The sequence below is a fragment of the Ricinus communis genome, chromosome 3 (genome assembly GCF_019578655.1).
Source record: "Ricinus communis isolate WT05 ecotype wild-type chromosome 3, ASM1957865v1, whole genome shotgun sequence".
NCBI lineage: Eukaryota > Viridiplantae > Streptophyta > Magnoliopsida > Malpighiales > Euphorbiaceae > Ricinus > Ricinus communis.
Window position 1 is genome coordinate 12,179,394 of NC_063258.1, and position 22,400 is coordinate 12,201,793.

Consider the following 22,400-nt stretch of genomic DNA (forward strand, 5'->3'; position numbering starts at 1 on the left):
CTTTTTGATATTTTAAATGCTCCCTTTGATCCAATTTGTATTTGTTATTCTTTTGTGTTTATTCGAGTTGTATGCAGCGGTCGCTAATAAGCTGCTAGTTCATTATTATAAAAAAAAAGAGAAAAAAAAAGAAGAAGAAGAAAAAAAAAAGAATATTTAATAAACAAATCTCTTTAATTATTTATCCTTTTATTGGATTTAGAGCATTTGCGAGCGTTATTCTATAAAGTAGGGATTTTAGTGAATGATTCTTTTTGTGATCTTAGGCATTTAATCCTTTGAGCATATACTATTGTTTATCGCACGAATTCCAGCACTTTCACACTTCTATCCAAATCTCCGTACCTTTACCTTAGCCCCATTTCAACCTTGGTAAAGACCCTTTGATTTTGGTATTTACTTATTCACAGTAGCGAAGATATGATTTATGAGCAAGCTTATGGTGAGCGGGTCTTGTGCATTTGCTTTGAGGGATTTGTTATTCACCTAATATACACTTTGAGCAACTTGAGTGATCCCTGTGAGGCATTGGTTCATGATGTTTGTGTTGAGTTGTCATTTAAGTTACTCATGCATTAATATTATTTCCATTCTTTGTTAATGATTTGTAATTTGATTTATGATTGAGTATCCTTTAAGATGTGTTGAATACTTTCTGTTGTGGACTAGGGGCATAAACTGAAAGGAATTGCTAACTGTAGTTTTATGGGTTGACTTGTTAATTGCTTGAGGACAAGCAATAGCTTAAGTGTGGGGTAATGTGATAAGCATAGTTTTACACATATTTGCTTGCATATTATTGCGTATGTTCTTAGCAATTATTGCGCTTTTATTCCCAGATCACCCGTGTTTTGTGTTCTTTTGTATTTCAGGAACATTTATAGGACCACCATCGTTGTTTAAGCAATTATAGATCAATAGGTGCGGAAACGGACGAGAATTCATCAAGATCGGACAAGAGCCCGCAATGCATACATTGAGCAGGGCCTGGACTCTGGCCATGCTCAACCATTGGCTTTAATTCTTCAAATTGGCACTTTGGGCACGGTTTCCGTAGCCACCACGACCTTCAGCACGGCCCGTGGTGGCCAACACAGGGAGCAACACGGCGCGTGGTGGTCAACACGGGGAGAAACACGGCCCGTGGTAGCCAACACGAGGAGCAACACGGCCGTGGTGAAACCCTACTTGGTGAGATCCACAGTTTCAGCACGGCCTGGACTTTGGCCGTGCTGAGTGAAATATATAAGAAAAAAAGAGTTTTTCTTAAGAGAAAAAAGGAGAAGAAAAGAGTGACATTGAGCCCTAGTGGCTGGTTCGGTTTCTGCACAATATTGAGTGCGAGAGAGAGTTGCAGTGAGTAAGAATCCGGATCGTAAGATTCCGAGTGCATGATGGTGGAGCAATTCAAGAGGCAGTTTGGGAGATTAATCAAAGTGTAGATCCAGATTTGGAGCTGTTCATCCAATTCGAGAGAAAAGTGTGTACATGTTTTATTTTCATTATTCTTTCATTGTAATTGATTTCCTAGATTGTTTTAAATATGAACATGTTTAGCTAGATTGATTTAATCCATTGGGATTTCTTTACTATGTTGGCTTGATATTATATTGTTGGATTGTTTGAGTTGGCTTTGTATTATTCTTGTTTTCAGTATTAATAAGATTATGCATTATTCATGAGACGTTGTGAATTGTGATGTTTAGATTGCTTTATGAGATTGAGAAATCCGTTTGGCAATTGGAATTTTGAATAACAAGAACTGGTTAATAATCGCTTAGAGATAAGGACAATTAACTAGCCGGATTAAGAATTAACAAAGCTTAATAGAGGTGGATTAAAGCTTAATGCTAATTTAAGAATCAATCGTTAGGAAGAGATTCCAACTTTAGGTTATTAGGTTTAGGAATTCGGTTATCCCGAGAGAGAAACTGAATTCAGTTAAGAATTCGTCCACGGGTAGCATAATTAGACTCACCGATCCTTTATCTTTTGTTTTGATTGCCAACTAGTTTAGATTCCCTTTGGGTTTGTCTTCTTGTCTTGATTATTTCACTTATCAATTACTCCTGCATCTCCCTTAAAACTTAGCTCGTAGTTAATAGTTAGTTTAGAATTTATTCATCATCCATTTTAGGTTAATATAACAAAGAACAAAGAAGTAACTCTGGGCTTTCGCTTTCCCAAGGAATACGACCTTGATACTCGCCATTAGTGCTAGACTGCATCGATAGGTACACTGCCTTAGATTGTAGCTAACACGATTAGCACCCATCATGCAAAAACCGAACTAGCCGCTAGGGCTCTCTCTCACTCCTTGCTTTTTACTAACCCTAAAAAAAATTCGTTTTCCTTATATATTTGTTTCAGTACGTTGTCAAGGCTTGTATTTGGTTATATGACCGGGTGGATCTCACCAAGTAGGTTTTCACCGTGGCCGTGCCCCCGCTGGTGCTGGCCACCACGGCCCGTGGTGGCCTCAGAAACTGTGCCCAAACCATTAACGGTTGGTCACAGCTAGAGTCCAGGCCGTGATGGTCAGCACAGCTAGAGTCCAGGCCGTGATGGGCAGCACGGCCTTGACTCAGGCCGTGCTCATTGTATGCAACGCGGGCTCTTGTCTGATCTTGATGAATTTTCATCCGTTTCCGCATGTATTGATCTATAATTGCTTAAACACCGATGATAGTCCTATAAATGCTCCTAAAATGCAAAAGAACACAAAACACAGGTGATTTGGGAATAAAAGCACAATAATTGCTAAGAACATACGCAATAATATGTAGGCAAATATGTGTAAAACTGTGCACATTATAAGAACTAAGTGTTTCTTAATCAAAACAGCCTTTTAAGAGCTTAATTGACACTAATCACTTAGAATCTTTCTAAAGCTTAAGTAACGCATTTTTGAGAAAAGGGGTTTAAAAGGAAAGGTTAAGGTAAAAGTAAAACAACAAGTATGGTGTGAAGGTAATTGATGTGCATCATTTCATACATATTTATATGCCCAATTGTTTACATTTTTGTGCATAGTTATCTTGTTTTATGCCAGAACTACTTGTGTTTTGGTTCCTTTCACGTTTCAGGTCATTATCAAGGGACATTATCAGTAATCGAGGGAAATACACGTAATTACGGACCAGAATCCATCAAATTGGGAAAGGACTAGCATTCCAAGGTTGAGCACGGCCTATACTTTGGCCGTGTTGAACCATCAAATAGTTGCCCTTCAAGAGTGCCATTTTGGCACAGTTTCTGAAGCCACCACGGCCCGTGGTTGCTCAGCACCGGCTAAGGCACGCCTAGGAAGAAGTCGTGAGTTGCGGAACATGGAGGTCCAGCATGGCCTGGACTTCACTCGTGCTGATCAGCACGGGCTTGACCACGGCCGTGCTAAAAGATTTATATAGGCAAAAATGATTTGTTGAATTAGGGTTCGATTTTCTGACTTGATTTCACATATATAAGCTTAAACCATCTTTTTCCAGACTTCAATACTCGACCTTAGAAGACCATTTCATTTGTTAAAGGAAGGATTACATTGGTTTTAATATCAAATTGAAGATCAAGAGGAGATTTGGGAGCATTCAAGAGGCAAATTAGGGTTTATCATTCTGAATTGGGAATTTAGGGTTTTTCATCCAACTTGAAGAAGAAGGGTGTACATGCCTTCAATTTACTTTTCTGAATTTATTCTTTATTTTGTGTTGCTTATTAGTATGAGTAACTTAATTTGTCAAACCCATTGGGGTTCCTATGTTCTTGGATTGATTTTAATGCTTACGAGATTTTGATATGCTTGTCTCTTCTTGCTTTCATTATTAATGAGAAATCACTTTATTCATGAGACGTTGTGAGTTGTGGTATTTAGATTGCTTTATGTAATTGAGAAATTCATTTAGTAATTGGAAATTTGAATAGCAAGAACTGGTTAATGATCACCTTAGAGATAAGGGTAATGGACTAGCCGGATTAAGAATTAACAAAGCTTAATAGACGCGGGTTAAAGCTTAAGGCTAATTAAATAATCGATCATTAGGAAGAGATTCCAACTTTAGGTTATTAGGTTTAGGAATTCGGTTATCTCGAGAGGGAGACCGAATTTAGTTAAGAATTCGTGCACAGGTAATTGCAATTGATAATCAATATAATCTCTATCTTCACTAAAATCCAACTAGCTTAGGTTCCCTAGGGTTTGCTTTTTCCTTCGATTGTTTTCCTAAATCCTTCCAGATTATTTGACACTTAGTTAATCGTTTGTTCATATTTAATCATAGCATAATAACTTCATCGATTTTTTTAAGGTTAGATAACATCAGACGCTGCAGTAGTTCTAGGATCACCCTTTCCCGAGAATACGACCTTGATATTCACCATTTGTGCTAGTCTGCATCGATAGGTTCATTGCCTTAGATTTTAGCTACACAAATGGTCTATCAAGTTTTTGGCGCCGTTGCCTGGGAGCTTTTGTGTGAACTAGAGTAAATTTGTGTTTGTGTTATTTTAGCCATTTTTATTTTTTTGTCTTTATTTTACTTTATTTTATTCTTTTGTTTTTTTAACTACTTTTGTTCTTTGGTTGCTACCTTCCATTCTTAGGTAGTTTATGACCAGGAGCTCTAGCTCTGATATTGTAGAGCCTCTGTCTAATCAAGACCGATCCCTCAAACTTTTAAGGAAGCGTTTGCAATCGGAATAGGAGGAGATTGAGGTTGAGGTAACTGCTGATAGACTAGAAAGGATGGAGAATCACAACAGAAATGCCGTAGCGGACGCCAACAGAACGATGTACGAGTTTGCTAGACCATCATTGGATGGGACACAGACGAGTATACTCAGACCGGCGGTGCCAGCTAACAACTTCGAAATAAAGCCAAATGTGATCTAGATGATACAGCAGAGTGTACAGTTTAGAGGGCTGCCAAGCGAGGATCCCAATGCCCATATAGCCAACTTTTTGGAGATATGGGACACGTTCAAGATAAATGGAACTACCCATGATGCCATCCGGCTGATATTATTTCCATTTTCTTTAAGGGATAGAGCAAAGAGATGGTTGCAGTCCCTTCCACCGAACATTATCACTATGTGGAACTCTTTGACTGAAAAATTTCTTTACAAGTACTTTCCTCCAACTAAGACTGCTAAGTGGAGAAATGACATTTCTTCTTTTGTGCAGATGAATGACGAGAGCATGTACGATGCCTGGGAGAGGCACAAGGACTTGCTGAGATGCTGACCCCTGTGACTATAAAAGTAGGCCTTTTCAAAAAAATTCCTACCTTTCCCTCTCTAAGCTCTAAGGTGGTGTTTCTTCTGTCATTGATTTTTCTTACCTGTCACGGCAATTTCAAGCAAGTCTCTTCGCCTTTTGCTTTTATTTGATTAAATTTGACTTTTCTTTTATGCAATTTTTTTTATTATTTAGGACATTTTGATATGCTTTAGTAGTTTGCATTGTTGCACTACTTAAATTTGACTTCGATTAGATTTAGTTAAAACTAGTTGCTATGTTTATGTGATTTTGAATAATGAAATGATAAATGTGGGGTTTAGCAGCAATAAAGTTTATTTATGGCATTTTATTATGAACAATTGATAAATTTTCTTTATTTGGTGCACGATAAAGTAGGCAGGAATGTAATTGTGAATTAGTTTTATGTAGGAGATTGAGGCTTTAGTCTTAGTGTTAAGTCTAAAGTTTTTTCTTAGTCAAATTATAGCTGTTATGTTGTTTAATTTTCGGTATAATTTATGTTAACTTGATTTCTTGTTCGAATACTAATGATTCATTGCATTAGGCAATATAAGGGACCACGATTAATCATGTCGAAAGCAACCGCAACGCGCTGCTACCAGCAAGGGCCCGCATGCTAAAGGAACATCTTCCTCCACTTCACCTTCATCAGCACCAGCACCAGCACCTCTACCACAACAGCAACTAGTCCGAGTACGAAGAGCACCAACTGCAAATCTACCCGCACTTGGTCGTCATCCCTTATGGACATTTCTAAATGCAGATAACGAGAGCCGCTTCCAAGTCATGAGATAGAAGCAAATGATGGTTGGACGTTGCATCGACTTTGTATCCTTGGAAAGAGTGGGATTGGCTCAAGATGTGCATGCCCTATTCGAAACTCTGCCATACGCATGATTCTTTGACATCATTGAGCCAACCTACCGCGACCTCACAATTGAATTTCTCAGCACCTTCTTTCTGCAGCAACATATCACAAACTGGCATCAGCCTGATTTAGTTTACTTTACACTTGCGGGAAGGGAATTCTCAATGTCAGTTCCACAATTCGGCATGCATTTGGGATTATGGACTGAGCAAGAGACCTCGGGGCGAGGAGTATCAGGCATGTATCTACGTCAACCCAATCTCATATGACACCATGTGGGATTCATTAGTACTCAGGCCGAAATCATACTACTCCAGTAGGTCTAAGGCGTCTAGCCTTCCGAATCATCTCTGCTATGTCCATACTTTATTAGCTTACACAATTACAAACAGGGGAGATAGTTTTGGAGCAGTCACACAGACTGATGTCTTCATCCTTTAGGCTATGTAACATCTTAAGAAGATTGACTTAGGATATCTATTGGCTCGTCAAGTCCGTTCAGTCATAGTAAATGCCAAAAGAAGATGCATTGCTATTTTGGCCCGTAGGTGACTAGGTTAGCCAAGAGACTAGATGTATTAGACGATTGTCTGTCAGAGCTTTCATAGATTGGTGATATGACACCACTATGGATCAAACAGATGATCAACATGCAGATGATTACGGCTACTCAACACCCACATGGCATAGAGTATAGGCTCGTCAGTGCAATAGTAAGGGAGGCTAGAGAGGCAGCAGCTAGAGGAGCCCAAGACCCGACGACTGAGATTCCAGATGTTAGGATTCCTAACCCAACCAGAGTTATGCCAACATCCGAAGCCTTCTCTGCTTATTCTGCAAGGACATCGAGTGCTCAGATTAGTGCTTTGGCTGACTGACTAGATCGAGTCTGCGATTTACAGCAGCAGCACTATACTGAGTTTATGCAACAGAGAAAGGAGTTTGAGCAGTTTGAAGATGAGACTGGGCACAGTTTCAAGGTTTAAACAATATGCTCCAGCAGCTTATGCATAGGCTAGTTAGGCAACCCACCCAGACAGACCTAATGGCGGAGCAGATTTAAAAGATGGCGGAGACCGGAGCATAAAATTAGCGGTTCATCGATGATATGAAGTTTGATCCAGCAGGTTGCTTCACGGACCCTGTGCCACCACCACTGCCCCCTCCTTCAGCACCTTGTTAGGCTTTTTGTGTAGCTAAAATCTAAGGCAGTAAACCTATCGATGCAGACTAGCACAAATGGTGAGTATCAAGATCATATTCTCGGGAAAGGGTGATCCTAAAACTACGGCAGTGTTTTATGTTATCTAACCTTAACAAAATCGATGAAGTGATTATGCTATGATTAAATATAAACAAGTAGTTAATTAAGTGCCAAATAATCTGAAAAGATTTAGGACAACAATCGAAGGAAAAAGCAAACCCTAGGAGACCTAAGCTAGTTGGATTTTAGTGAAGATAGAGATTATATTGATTACCAATTGCAATTACCCGAATTCTTAACTGAATTGGGTCTCCCTCTCAAGATAACCGAATTCCTAAACCTAATAAGCTAAAGTTGGAATCTCTTCCTCACGATCGATTATTCAATTAGCATTAAGCTTTAACCCGCCTCTATTAAGCTTTGTTAATTCTTAATCCGGCTAGTCAATTACCCTTATCTATAAGTGATCATTAACTAGTTCTTGCTATTCAAATTTCCAATTACTAAATGAATTTCTCAATTACATAAAGCAATCTAAATACCACAACTCACAACGTCTCATGAATAAAGTGATTTCTCATTAATAATGAAAGCAAGAAGAGACAAGCATATCAAAATCTCGTAAGTATTAAAATCAATCCAAGAACATAGGAACCCCAATGGGTTAGACAAATTTAGTTACTCATACTAATAAGCAACATAAAATAAAGAATAAATTCAGAAAAGTAAATTGAAGGCATGTATACCCTTCTTCTTCAAGTTGGATGAAAAACCCTAAATTCCTAATTCATAATGATAAACCCTAATTTGCCTCTTGAATGGTTCCGAATCTCCTCTTGATCTATAATTTGATGTTAAAGCCAATGTAATCCTTCCTTCAATAGATGAAATGGTCTTCTAAGGTCGAGTATTGAAGTCTGGAAAAAGATGGCTTATGGTTGTATATATGAAATCAAGTCAGAAAATCGAACCCTTGTTCAACAAATCATTTTAGCCTATATAAATCTCTTAGCACTATCGTGGTCAAGCCCGTGCTGATAAGCACGAGCGGAGTCTAGGCTCTATTGGACCTCTGCATCCCACAACTCACGACTTCTTCTTGGCCATGCCCTCGCCGGTGCTGAGCCACCATGGGCCGTGGTGGAGGTGGTGGTGGCTTCAGAAACTATGCGAAAATGACACTCTTGAAGGTCAACTATTGGATGGTTAAGCATGGCTAGAGTCCAAGCCGTGCTCAACCTTGGAATGCTAATCCTTGCTCAATTTAATGGATTCTGGTCCGTAATTGCGCGTATTTCCCTCAATTACGAATAATATCCCTCGATGATGACCTGAAACATGAAAGGAACCAAAACACAAGTGATTCTAGCATAAAATAAGATAACTATGCAAAAAAATGTAAAGAATTGGGCATATAAATATGTATAAAATGATGCACATCACTATACTCCATCAAGATCTTATGCAAACAATAGCTGGGGTTGATTCTAAGAATGTCTGCAATCTTGTATGTAAAGGCCTTGGGGTACTTCCTAAGAGAGGACAAAGTCATCTCCCTATCCTCAGGAGTCAAATCCGTTGCAATGATCACCGGCAGCTTCTCCGCCTCATCTGGATAGGCATAAGCCAAATGTTTAGGCAACTTCTTCAACTTTAGGGCTGGTGGCTCCTCAAGTCAAAGTCTCAATTTTTGCATCCCTGACCTGTCAATATCAATAAAATGGTCAGCAGACCTATTGGGTTCACTAGCCAGCAAACAAGCAAGTTGTTCCACACCTCCTCGTTGGACAACTCCTTCTCATCCTCAGCCTGTAATGCCACCTGTAAAGGATCATCAAGTAATATCTTCTGCAATTGAGACCCCACAATATCATCCAAAACATCCAGAGAGTATATGGTATCATCATGGTCAAGTGAATGTCTCACAAAAGTGCTAAGGTCAAAGGTAATAGTCTCATCACCTCACTCTAAGTTGTAACTTTCCATCACACATATCTATAACAGCCCTAGATGTTGCAAGGAAAGGTCTACCTAGGATTAAAGGGACGCTATTCTCACCTTCCATATCCATAACAACAAAATTAGCAAAAAATATAAACTTGTCTACCTTAACAAGTACATCCTCAACTATTCCCCTAGAAAATTTCATAGTCGTATCTGGTAATTGTACGCTCATCCTAGTAGGTGTTGGCTCACTCAAATTTAATTTTTCAAACAAACTACTAGGCATTAAATTGATGCTAGCTCTTAAATTAGCTAAAGCATTACTAATATGCAAATCACCAATAATACAAGGAACAGTAAAACTCCATGGATCATTGCCTCTTTACTGGCAGCTTGTTTTGAAGAATGGTTGAGCACTCCTCATTAAGTGTTAGTAGTACCAAGTCCTCCAGCTTCCTTTTATTGCTCAGAATCTCTTTCAAGAATCTCGCATACTTAGGCATCTCCGATATAGCCTCAACAAGAGGTAGGTTAATGCTCAGCTGCTTAAATAAATCTAAAAACTTACCAAACTGTTGATCAACCTGGAAGGATATGGAATTGGCAGCTGGTATTCTCTCACGAGATTCTTCTTCTTGTCCTCGGTTCGCGTAGGCTTTATCACCTTAGGCTCTAGCTCCTTCCTAGCTGGCTCATCCTACACAATAACATCATCATTAGCCATAGGTAAAGAGCTAGCTAACTGCTTACCTGATCTTAAGGTGGCAGCCTTGACATGCTCCCTCAGGTTTGACTCTGTGGTGTTGGGAGCGTCCCTGGGTGTCTCTCAGCCAGCATCTTTGAAATCTGGCCTATCTGATTCTCCAAATTCTATATAAAGCTGTGTCTGTCTGCTGAGCGGTGTCCGTCTGCTGAAACTTTTTCTCTAAAGTGGATACAAACTTCATCATCAACTCCTCTAAATTGGGCTTCTTCTCCTAGTTCTGAGGCAGTTGAGGGAGAATAGTCTACTGTTGGGGTTGTTGCTGGTGCAACCGCTGAAATCCTGGTGGACTCTAGGTATTATTATTTCACCATCCGAAGTTGGGATAGTTTCTCTACCCTGAGTTGTATGTGTTGTTGTACGGGTTATTCTGCTGCGTGGGCATATTTCCTATATAATCAACTTGTTCATAGTGAGCAGAAGAAGAAGATGAAGAAGAAGCAAACATACCTCCCGCATTACAGTTTGCACTGTAGTGCAGGCCACCACAAAACTCGTAGCCAAGCTGTGCTGCTTGGACTAGCAACTGGAGCTGGTCCATCTTCTTAGCTAAAAGCTCTACCTGAGTTGCCAAGGCTGATGTAGAATCTACTTGTTCACCACTACTCACCATCCTAGCTGATGTGCATCATTTTATACATGTTTATATGCCCAATTACTTCCATTTTTATGCATAGTTATCTTATTTTATTCCAGAATCACCTGTGTTTTGGTTCCTTTCATGTTTCAAGCGATTATTGATGGACATTATCAGTAGTCGAGGGAAATACGTGCAAATACAGACCAAAATCCATCAAAATTAACCAACGACTACCATTTCAAGGTTGAGGAAGGCTTGGACTCTGTCCGTGTTGAACCATCAACACTTGACCCTCAAGAGTGCCATTTTGGCACGGTTTTTGAGGCCACCACGGCCTCTATCATGACCGTGGTGGCTCAGCACTCTGAGGGCACGACTAAGAAGAAGCCTTAATTTATGGGACTCGAAGGTCCAGCACGGCCTGGACTCCGCCCGTGCTGATCAGCACGGACTTGACCACGGCCGTGCTGAGACATTTATATAGGCCAATGGGAATTATTTTGATAGGGTTTGATTTTATGACTTGATTTCACACATACATCCACGAACCATCCTTTTCCAGACTTCAATATCCGACTTTAGGAGACTATTTCGCCTATTGAAGGAAGGATTACATTTGTTTAAACATCACATTGAAGATCAAAAGTGGATTTGGAGGCATTCAAGAGGCAATTTAGGGTTCAACATTCAGATTTGAGAATTTAGGGCTTTTCATCCGACTTGATGAAGAAGGGTGTACATGCTTTCAAATTACTTTTCTATATTTGTTCCTTACTTTTTATTGCTTATTAGCATGAGTAGCTAGAATTGTTGAACCCATTGGGGTTCCTATGTTGTTGGATTGCTTTTACTGTTTATGAGACTTTGATAATCAATGCTTGTTTCTTCTTATTTTTATTATTATATTATTCATGAGACGTTGTGAGTTTTGGTGTTTAGATTACTTTATGTAATTGAGAAGTTCATTTGGCCATTGGAAATTTGAATAGGAAGAACTGGTTGATGATCACTTATAGATAATGGTAATTGACTAGCCGAATTAAGAATTAACAACTCTTGGTAGTGGTGGATTTAATCTTAAAGCTAACCTAAAATCAATCGTTAGGAAGAGATTCCATCATTTAGGTTCTTAGGTTTAAGGATTCGATATTCTCAAGACGGAAATTGAATTCAATTTAGAATCCACTCACGGGTAATCACAATTGGTGATCAATATAATCTCTACCTTCACTAGCTTAGGTCCTCTTGGGTTTGCTTTTTCGTTTGATTGTTTCACGAAGTCCTTTTAGACTGTTTGACACTGAGTTAATCACTTTGCTTGCATCTAATCATAGAATAGTAACTTCGTCGATCTTGTTAGGGTTAGATATCATAAGATGCTGGAGTAGTTCTAGGATCACCATTTCCCGAGAATACGACCTTGACACTCGCCGTTAGTGCTAGTCTACATTGATAGGTTCACTGCCTTAGATTGTAGCTACAGAAATAGCCTATCAAGTTTTTGGCACTGTTGTTAGGGAAACTTTTGTGTGAACTAAAGTGAATTTGTGTTTCAATTAATCTAGCCATTTTTATTTTCTGTCTTTTCATTTCTTTTTATTCTTTATTATTTTATTCATTCTTGTGTTCTTTGGTTGCTGCCTTTTTATTTTAGGTAGTTTATAACCATGAGCTCTAATCCTACTCCTATAGCCCCTCTTGCTGAACTAGAGCGATCCCTCCATCTTTTGAGGAAGCGTATGCAAGAAGAAGGGGAGGCACGGATAGAGATTGAAGCCTTTGTGAATAGATCAACAGGGATGGGAGACAACAACCAGGCTGCAGAGAAAACCAGGACAATTACGAGTTTGCTAGACCTTCTCTTAAGGGGACACAGACGAGTATATTGCGACCACCAGTGGTAGCCAATAACTTCAAAATAAAGTCGAACGTGATACAAATGATCCAAAATAGTGTACAATTTAGGGGACTGCCGAGCAAGGACCCAAACGCTCACATTGCCAACTTCTTGGACATTTGTGATACCTTCAAGATAAATGGAACAACTGATGATGCCGTTCGGTTGAGGTTGTTTCCTTTTTTTTTAAGGGACCGAGCGAAAAGATGGCTGCAGTCACTCCCAGCTAACACTATTACGACATGGAGATCATTGGCTGAGAAGTTTTTATATAAGTACTTTCCTCCTGCTAAAAGTACTAGATTGAGCATGTACAATGCTTGGGAGAGGTACAAAGACTTGCTCTGATGTTGCCCGCACCGCAGACTACCAGCAGGTTCAGACCTTCTACAGTGGTTTGAACCTTGCTACTAGGCAGATGGTAGACACTGCAGCAGGTTATGCCCTGAATAGTAAGACGGCGGAGCAGGCGTAAAATCTAATAGAGGAGATGGCCATGAACAATTACTAGTGGCAATTCTCTAGGAGTCGTCCAATCAAGCAAGGAGTGGTCAACCAGCTAGACTCCACAGCAGCCTTGGCAGCTCAAGTGGGGCTACTGACCAAGAAATTAGACCAGCTTCAGATGCCGGTTCATGCAGCCCAGATAAGCTACGAGTTTTACAGTGGCCCACACTATGGTACAAACTGTAATGCGTGAGGTATGTTTGTTTCACCTTCTAATTCTTCATCTTCTATTATTTATGCTGACCTTGAACATGTAGACTATATGGGTAGTGCACCTATACAACAGAACAACCCGTACAACAATATATACAACCCTAGTTGGCAAAATCATCCCAACTTCAGTTGTAGGAATAACAGTGGTCAGGGACCACTTGGTTTTCAGAGATTGCATCAGCAATAGCAACAATCGCAAGCTGGTCCACATCAACTACCTCCACCTCAGGAGAAGAAGCCTAATCAAGAGAAGTTGGTAAAATTCGTGTCCTCTACCGATAACAGATTTCAGCAGACGGACAGGGCACTTAGGAATCAGCAGGCCTCCATTCAGAATTTGGAGACTCAAATAGGCCAAATTTCTAAGATGTTGGCTGAGAGGCAGCTAGGGACTCTACCTAGCACTACAGGGCCTAACCCGAGAGAGCATGTGAATGAAATCATATTACAGTCAAGTAAATTTGTTCTTGGTCCTTCTGTTTCTAACACTAATGCTAATGCATAGGTAGATTCAAGCAAGAAAGTTGAACCAACCAAGGTAAAGGAACTAGAGAAGGAAGAGCCAGAGGAGATTCCACTGAGAGAATATCAGCCCAAAATCTCGTACCCTGCTAGATTAAAGCAGGCGCAAGTCAAACATTAATTTGGTAAATTTCTGGATATTCTTAAACAACTGCAAATAAATTTACCTTTTGTTAAAGTTATTTTGCAGATGCCTCGGTATGCGAAGTTTTTAAAGGAGATTTTTAGAAACAAGAGGAAGTTTGAAGACTCGGCATGCGTGACGTTAAACAAGGAATATTCGGCAATTTTTTAGAACAAGTTACCGGAAAAGCAATATGATCGAGGGAGTTTTACTATTCCTTGTGTTATAGATAACTTATCTGTTAATGACACCTTAGCTGATTCAGGGGCTGGAATTAATGTAATGTCGTACAGCCTGTTCATAAAATTGGGGCTAGGAGAAACCAAACCCACTATGATGAGTATACAATTAGTTGATAGATTTGTTAACTATCCTAAAGGTATTGTAGAAAATGTACTGGTAAGAGTAAATAAATCTATATTTCCTGGGGATTTTATGATCTTAGACATGGACGGTGAGAGTAGTGTACCCTTAATTCTAGGAAGACCTTTTCCTGCAATATCTAAGGTAATGATAGATGTTTGTGATGGAAAGTTAAAACTTACGGTAGGGGATGAGACGGTCACCTTTGACTTGCATAATCCCATAAGCTAGTCTTTAGATCATAATAATGCTATGTATGTTATTAATGTAATTGACGATGATATTGATACATAGTTGCAGGAAGTGTTAGTTGAAGACCCTTTACATGTCACTTTGCCAAGGGGAAAAAAGCATGAGCTGTCAAATGAGGAAGTGTTGGAGTAGCTTGAATTTATGTTAGCAAACGAGCCAACTAGAAATACTGATGAGTTTACTGTGATTGACAGGATAGGTGTGCAGAAGTTGAGGCCATCACTTGAGGAACCGCTAGTTCTTGATTGGAAAGAGCTTCCACAGCGTCTTGACTATGCATATATGGATGAGGATAACAGGCTGTCGATCATTCCAGCAGCAGATTTGACAACCGAGGTGAGGAAAAGGACATTGCCCACTCCAAGGAAGTACCTAAAAGCGGCTGCTTGGAGGACTGTTGATAGTCTAAGGACCCATAACTTGGCAGCTAAATCGCAGTAGATGTCAAACCCACACATGAAGGGAGTTATCACCCGAATCTAGCTAAATGACTCGAGAACCAAAAAGAAGCGCCTTTAGGAGGCATTCCCATATTTAGCTTTATGTTTTTCTTTTTATTTTATCAGTCACTTACATGTTTGATGGTAGTTAGAGCACTTACTTAGTGAATAAACCTAATTGTATGAATCTAGGGTTTTAATAACTTAAGTAGATTTTTGGTGATTGGTGAAGATGAACTTCCATGTTCGATACATTTTACTTGAATTATAGCCTAAATGTGTACATATGTGTGGTGGATGCAGGTTGAGAGTTTGTGGTTCGAGATGTCGAAGAAAAGCTTGGATTTTAGTGGTTCACAACAGTTTCCATGGGCATCACAGGTTGGATCCCCAAGCCGTGCAGATCAGCATGGCCGAAGCCCTACCGATGATGAACATGCACATGAAGAGTTTGGAAAATTAGTCATCCACCACGGCTTCCGAGACCACCACAGGCTGCAACACCAAGTTGTGCCGGTCAGCCCGACCATGAGCTAGCCCATGATGGACATGTATGTAGCTCACACTTAAAATCGACTGTCTACTACGGCTTTCGAAGGCACCACGGGCAGCAACACGGCCATGCCCTCGCCCATGGTGAACTACCACATGAAGGAAGCTTTAAGGTTCAGCACGGGCCAAGTCCAGGCCGTGCTGACCAGCACAGCCTTGCCCTTGCCCATGCTGACTCCCGTGACTATATAAGCAGCCCATTTTAAACCTCTACCAACTTATTCCCACTCTAAAGTCTAAGGTGCTTTTTTCTCCTTCTTCTTGATTTCTCTTACCTCTCACGGCAATTTCAAGTAAGTTTCTTCACCTTTTCCTTTTATTTGGTTAAATTTGATTTTTCGTTTATGTATTTTTTATTATTTAGGACATTTTGATATGCTCTAATAGTTGTCAATATTTATTGCTTTGGTTGGTTTATTGTTTTGTTTTATGTTATTTTTGTTTACACTGCTTAAGTTTGATTTGGATTAGATTTAGTTCAGATTAGTTGTTGTATTTGAGTGTTTTTGAATAATCAAGTGCTAAGTGTGGGGTTTGGTAGCAGTAAAGTTAATTTATGGCATTCTATTCTGAAAATGTAATAGCATAAATTCTCTTTATTTGGTGCGTAATGATGTCGATTGGAATGCCATTGTGAATTGGTTTTCTATAGGAAATTGAGGCTTTAGTCTTAGTTTTAAGTCTAATGTTTTCTGTTAATCAAATTATAGCCGTTACGCTGCTAAATTTTCGGTGTAATTTATGTTAACTTGATTTCTTATTCGAATACTAATGATTGACTGTATTAGACAATATGAGGGACTGAGATCAATCACGTCGAAAGCAACCGCAATGCGCCATTACTAGCAAGCGCTCGCATGGCGAGGGAACTTCTTCTTCCACTTCACCTTCACTAGCACCAGCACCAAGACCCCCACCACAACAGCAACTAGTCTGAGCATAAAGAGCACTAGCTGCAAATCTACCCACACCTGGTCGACATTCCTTATGGACATTTCAGAATGCTAATAACGAGAGCCGCTTCCAAGTCATGAGATGGAAGCAAGTAATGGTTGGATGATGCATTGACTTTGTATCCCTGGAGAGAGTGGGATTGGCTTAGGATGTCTGTGCACTGCTCGACACACTGCCTAATGCATGATTTTTCGACATCATTGAGCCCACCTACTGTGAGCCCACCATTAAATTCCTCAGCACCTTCTTTCTGTAGCAACAGATCACAACCGGCCACCATGCGCTTTACTCGACTTGGAGGAAGGGAGTGCTCAATGTCGGCCCACAATTCAGCATGCATTTGGGTTTATGGATCGAGTAGGGACCTCGTGCAAGGAGTATTAGGGATGCATCTACATCAATCCAATCTTGTACGACACCATGTGGGATTCATTAGTACTCGGGCTAGAATTATACTACCCCAGCAGTCTAAGGCATCTAGCCTTTCGGATCATCTCCGCTATCTCCATACACTACTAGCTTACGGGATTACAAGTCGAGGAGATAGTTTTGGAGCGTCACATAGACCTATGTATTCATTCCTGGGCTATGCAACATCGTAAGGAGCTTGACATGGGATATTTGTTGGTTGGTCAAGTCCGTTCCTTTATAGTCGACGCTAAGAAGATGCACCATGGTTTTGGCCCGTATATGACTAGGTTGGCCAAGAGACTGGATGTACTGGACGACTGTCTGTTCGAGCTTCGATTGGTGACATGACACCATTAGGGATCGGTGATGATCAACATGCGATGATCATGGCCACTCATAACCCACATGGCATTGGGTACAAGCTCGTCAATGCAATAGTTAGGGAAGCTAGAGAGACAACAGCTAGAGGAGCCCAAGACCCTATGCCTGAGATTCCAGATGTTAGGATTCCTAACCTAGCCAGAGTGTTTATGCCTACATCTGGAGCTTCCTTTTCTTATTCTGTAGGGACATCGAGTGCTCAAATTAGTGCTTTGGCTGATCGACTAGATCGAGTTTATGATTTACAACAGTAGCACTATAGTGAGTTTGTGCAGTACAGAGAGGAGTTTGGGCAGAGACTAGGGCACAGTTTTGGGGTTAAATGATATGCTCCAACAGCTTATGCATGGGCTAGATAGGTAGGCCACCCAAATGGACCTAATAGCGGAGCAAATACAAGAGATGGCGGAGTCCGGAGTACAAAATCAGCGATTCATCGATGATATGGAGTTTGATTTAGCAGGTTGCTACATGGATCCTGTGCCACCACCATCGCCCCCTCCTTCATTACCTTCCCCTACTGCTCACCCTCCAGCCGATCCAAGCTAGTGAGGATGCGCCTTCGGCAGACTACCAGTGGTGATAAAAATTTATGCTCTATTTGTTTTCCTTTTCCTTATTTTCTGTCTCTCTTTATTTTTATTTTCGTTTCTTTTTGCATTTTCATTTTATTTTATTTTTTTTCATTTTTCTTTCATCATATGTTATTTTAGTGGAACACTTTGCTTTGCCTTTATGCTATGTACATTTAATATGATCTTCACTCTTCTAATGTGCTAGCTATGTTATATACCCGATTTTATTTTTCTAACATTAAGGGCAGTATTATACTCAAGTGTGGGGTGGGTATCTGTTGTTTTATTATCCCTTGATTGTTTAGGCAATGATAATGGACTATTCTTAGGATGTTAGGACTTAGGTTCTTCATGACATTTAAGCTTAGTTTATTCTTTCGTAATTAATGACTTAATTCACACACTAGTAATTGATTGTCCCTCTCGATTTTTGTTCTTGGAAAGCAATTTCACTATATTCAATATGTCAATTTGGCCAGGTTAAACCGGTGTTGCTTGAATTCCTTGCAAATTTACAACCTTCATCTTTGAACTTTGATTATGTCAATCTCTTATACAATTTATGTGATGACTCAATTGATAAGTCTGGGAACCAATTGCAAATTTTAGCCATTTCAAACGTGAGTTTTTGAACCAAAATTTGAGCATCCATTGCAAATTGTGCTCATGATTTTTCTTGTTTGAGTGTGCATTGTACTTAAATTTGTTTCTAGAACTTGTTCTCTAATATTTATTGAGGTTACATGAACTTTTGAATACCATTAGATGATTTAAGCAACTTAGGAATTCACCACATCTTGCCAAAAGCCTACCCTTTGTTTCCATTAGTCAGCTAGTTTTGAGCCTTAACCTTTTCTTCATGATTTTCACCTATACACTACACATACACCATTCTATACATTTATCTTTTCTTTCACCATGTATACTGAATAATTATGTGTTATGCTTCTTCTTTTATGAAATCATAGTGCCTAATTTTGTTATAAATTCACTTAATCTTTTTAATCATTCTTTGATGCTCCCTTCAATCCAAATTGGACAACTGTTCTCGTTGTTTATGTAACTAATGATGCAGCCCCTGTGTAAGCTACTGTGGCATATATATATGCTAAAAAAAAGAAAAAGAAAAGTAAAGAAGAAAAATAAAAATAAAAAAAAGCTTATCTCTTTTGGATTTAATTCTGACTTATTTCTTATCTCTTAGCATCAAATAAAAATAAAATTTTGACTTATTTCTTATCTCTTAGCTCTTATCTCTTTTGGATTTAATTCTTGTGAGCATCCTTTGCTTCAAATAAAGCTTAGTGAGTATTTTGTTGTTTTGGCATTCAACTCTTGAAGCATTCATTCTAAATAATTGCATGATTTTTCAATATACTTTACACTTCTACCCAAATATTCTTACCTTTACCTTAACCACATTTCAACCCTTGTAAGACCCTTTGATTTTGGTATTCATTTATTCGCAGTAGCGAAGATGAGATTTATGAGTGAGCTTATGGTAAATAGGTCTTATGCAGTTGCATTGAGGGAATTTTGTTATTTACCTGTAAACACTATGAGTGATTTGAGAGATTCCTGTGAGGCAATGGTTCCTGGTCGTTAATGCTGAGTTTTTATAAAAGTTGTATTTCAAGATGGTATTACTATAGTTCTTCTTTGAAAATGAGCTAAAGAAAAAGGAAAAGAACGGCCAGTTTCGCGCACCACAACAATGTCCTGAGGGAGGAGTTTAGAGGGTTTAGAGAAGTATGTAAGGGGTTATGCCTTTGTTTTGCTCTTCTGCAGATTCAGATATATTGAGGAAAGCTATTGGTTTAGAAAGTCGAAAAAGAATATGATTTATTTAGCTACTCGAGTTTCATTCTTTATATGTTGAATAAGGTTAAGTTGTGAACTTTAGCATGGATTTTGAGCGGTGATTGTTGCTTGTATATGTATTGAGTTATTCATTGCTTGAGGACAAGCAAAAGTTTAAGTGTGGGGTGATTTGATGTGCATCGTTTTATACATGTTTATATGCCTAATTACTTCCATTTTTATGCATAGTTATCTTTTGTTATTCCAGAATCACCTGTGTTTTGGTTCCTTTCATGTTTCAAGTGATTATTGATGGACATTATTAGTTGTTGAGGGAAATACATGCAAATACGGACTAAAATCCATCAAAATTGAGCAATGGCTACCATTTCAAGGTTGAGCACGACCTAGACTCTAGCCGTGCTGAACCATCAACACTTGACCCTCAAGAGTGCCATTTTGGCATGATTTCTGAGCCCACCACGGCCTCCATCACGGCTCGTGGTGGCTTACCACTGGTGAGGGCATGGCTAAGAAGAAGCCCTAATTTATGGGACTCGAAGATCCAACACGACCCGTGTCTTGATCGACAGGCTTGACCATGGTCAGTCTGATCGGCCGCAGGCAGACTTTTCCTGGCCGTGCTTAGACATTTATATGGGCAAATGCAAATTATTTTGCTAGGGTTCGATTTTTTGACTTGATTTTACACATACATGCACGAACCATCCTTTTCCAAACTTCAATATTCGACTTTAGAAGACTATTTCACCTATTGAAGGAATGATTAGATTGGTTTAAACATCACATTGAAGATCAAGAGTAGATTTGGAGGCATTCAAGAGGCAATTTAGGGTTCATCATTCAGATTTGGGAATTTAGGGTTTTCATTCGACTTGAAGAAGAGGGGTCTACATGCTTTCAAATTGCTTTTCTGTATTTGTTCCTTACTTTGTGTTGCTTATTAGCATGAGTAGCTAGAATTGTTGAACCCATTGGGGTTCCTATGTTGTTGGATTGCTTTTAGTGTTTATGAGACTTTGATTATGAATGCTTGTTTCTTCTTGCTTTCATTATTAATGAGAAATCATATTATTCATGAGATGTTGTGAGTTGTGGTGTTTAGAATGCTTTATGTAATTGAGAAGTTCATTTGGCAATTGGAAATTTGAATAGCAAGAACTAGTTAATGATCACTTAGAGGTAAGGGTAATTGACTAGCCGGATTAAGAATTAACAACTCTTGATAGTGGTGGATTTAATCTTAAGGATAACCTAAATTCAATCGTTAGTAAGAGATTTCATCGTTTAGGTTCTTAGGTTTAGGGATTCGATATTCTCAAGAGGGAAGTCGAATTCAATTTAGAATCTGCTCACGGGTAATCGCAATTGGTAATCAATATAATCTCTACCTTCACTAAAATCCAACTAGCTTAGGTCCCCTTGGGTTTGCTTTTTCCTTTGATTGTTCCATGAAATCCTTTCAGACTGTTTGACACTTACTTAATCACTTTGCTTCCATCTAATCATAGAATAGTAAATTCATCGATCTTGTTAGGGTTAGATATTATAAGACAATGCAGTAGTTTTAGGATCACCCTTTCCCGAGAATACGAACTTGATACTCGTCGTTAGTGCTAGTCTGCATCGATAGGTTCACTGCCTTATATTGTAGTTATGGAAATAGCCTATCACTAGCCTACTCCTAGAAGATTTCCACTAATATGTGTTCATGGCCATCTCCTTAATTAAATTCTCAGCCTGCTATGGCGTCTTACTGTCGATGGCTCCACCTGCTGTTGCATCTACCATCTGCCTCGTGGCTAAGTTCAAGCCACTATAAAAAGTCTGCACCTGCATCCATAATGGCAAACTATGGTGTGGGCAACATCTCAGCAGGTCCTTGTACCTCTCCCAAGCATCATACATGCTCTCATCATCAAACTGCACAAAAGAAGAAATATTATTCATCTTTGCAGTCTTAGCGGGAGGAAAGTAGTTATAAAGAAATTTCTCAGCCAAAGAACTCCAGGTGGTGATAGTGTTAGCTGGTAGGGATTGTAGTTATCTCTTTGCTTTATCCCTCAAGGAAAATGGGAACAGCCTAAGCCGAATGGCATCATCGCTAGTCCTATTTATCTTGAAGGTATCATAAATCTCCAAGAAATTCGCGATGTGGGCATTAGGATCTTCATTGGGCAAGCCCCTAAACAGTACACTCTCCTGCACTATGTAAGTGACATTTGGCTTAATTTCGAAATTCCTCACTACAACAGGTGGCCTCAATATACTAGTGTGCATCCCCTCCAAGGAAGGTCTAGCAAACTCGTACACCATCCTACTTGCTTCAGCGACGTTTTTGTTGTCGTCTCCCATGTCTACTATTGTATGGACAGGAATCTCAATCTGCTCCTCCTCCACATCAAATCGCTTCCTTAGCTGCCTGAGGGATTGCTTTGGTTCAAGCAGAGGGTCTACTGGTGCAGGATTAGAACTCCTGGTCATAAACTACCTGAAATGAACAAGGCAGCAACAAACCAAACAAATAAATGAATAAAAAGTAAATGACAAAAATAGAAAAGAAATATGGCTAAAGTAACAAATAGAGAATTTCACTATAGTTTTCAAATAAAGGTTCCCCGGCAATGGCGCTAAAACTTGATGCGCATATGCTTATGAAATTACAACTAAGGCAGTGAACCTATTGATGCAGTCTAGCACAATGACAAGTATTAAGAATATCGTATCCCTCGGAAAAATGAAATCCTAGTGTTACTACTTCGTTCATTGTTA

The 22,400-nt window shown here is 39.4% G+C and overlaps 1 non-coding gene across 1 annotated transcript; it reads left to right on the plus strand.

The window, feature by feature from the left end:
• The first annotated feature begins 21,477 nt into the window (after positions 1-21,477).
• Positions 21,478-21,582, plus strand: LOC125369632. Its single transcript, XR_007215309.1, has one exon. It is a non-coding gene; the product is annotated as a small nucleolar RNA R71 (small nucleolar RNA).
• Positions 21,583-22,400: the final 818 nt, after the last annotated feature.